This window comes from Priapulus caudatus, unplaced genomic scaffold (genome assembly GCF_000485595.1).
Source record: "Priapulus caudatus unplaced genomic scaffold, Priapulus_caudatus-5.0.1 Scaffold2378, whole genome shotgun sequence".
Taxonomy (NCBI): domain Eukaryota; kingdom Metazoa; phylum Priapulida; class Priapulimorpha; order Priapulimorphida; family Priapulidae; genus Priapulus; species Priapulus caudatus.
In genome coordinates, this window is record NW_014579439.1 from 19,691 (window position 1) to 21,004 (window position 1,314).

Here is a 1,314-nt window from a genome sequence, read left to right on the forward strand (position 1 = left end):
AGAGCGAGCGAGAGAGAGAGAGAGAGAGAGAGAGAGAGAGAGAAAGAGAAAAGAAGAAGAAAGATAGATAGGTAGAGAGAGAGAGAGAGAGGAGAGAAATCGCGAATGAGAAAGAGAACGAGAGAGAAAGAGAAGAGAAAGAGAGAGAAGAGAAAAAGCAAGATAAAGAAAAAAGTGGAGAGAGAAGAGAGAGAGAGAAAAAAGAGGCAGAGGAAGGTAGTGGGAGAGAGGAGGTTAATGGGGAATAGGAGAATAGTAAGAAGGAGGAGTAGTATGGAAAGAAGAGTGGGACTGGGGAAGCTGGCTATGATGGACGAGAGAAGGATAATGCAGGAGCAATACCTAACAGGAAAGAGGAGGATGGCAGGAAAACATAAGAAGGGAAGTCAGGAAGAAGAACAAGCCACGCTACATGGGAAGACAGCTCCTAAACAGGATATTATTTTCCATTCAGCCTCACTTTAAACAACGATGTATATTAACACAACTAAAATATGTATACGCATGTAATATAACTAAAATGAAACGAAACTCAAAAGCTTGCGATGCGCAACCAGCGATTAAAAAATAATAAATATCGAAAACATTAAATAAATAAAATAAATAAATTAAATATCGTAAATTGCGTACGAAAGAAACGACTCAACATGTAAAAAAGACAAAACAATTTGAGCCGGAGTTGAAGCAGCAACTTTATGATCACCGCTGACCTACCAAAACAGTATACAGCTCTAGCACTGAATTGTCAACGAGATTCAATATCGCTGATGCAAAATGTTTAAATAACCATCCGGTCCGGAAGTCCGGAAAGGTTGCGGAGAAGAGGCCATAAAAATATTCCTTCAGGCTGGATTCGAACCAGCGCCAGAGAAGTCTACAGACCCCCGCTCTACCAACTGAGCTACCGAAGGTTTATGGTGTAGAAGGAAACACACCTGTTAGATTCTCGTGCTTTTTCTGGGTCTATTCATAGTTTTCTGGTACTATCGGCAACAGATAAGATCAAGAGTGATTTCGTCGGTCCGTGTATCCGTCCGCGTGTCGGTTCAAGGAACATCTTTGTGATAAGAACATTTCGTAAGAGTGCATGGGAAACTCAACACATGGGCATGAAAACAGGACCTGCTTCCACATTTAAATAAATAGGAAAAAAATTAAACGACGTAAAATGACTATGAAGACAAGACTCTGAGAAAAAGAATTTCCTTCGAGCCGGAGTTGAACGAGCAACTTTATGATCACCGCTGACCTACCAAAACAGTATACAGCTCTAGCACTGAATTGTCAACGAGATTCAAAATGCTTGATGAAAAA

The 1,314-nt window shown here is 40.6% G+C and overlaps 1 non-coding gene across 1 annotated transcript; it reads right to left on the reverse strand.

The window, feature by feature from the left end:
* Positions 1–838: 838 nt before the first annotated feature.
* Positions 839–911, reverse strand: Trnay-gua. Its single transcript has one exon. It is a non-coding gene; the product is annotated as a tRNA-Tyr (tRNA).
* Between the last annotated feature and the right edge of the window lie 403 nt (positions 912–1,314).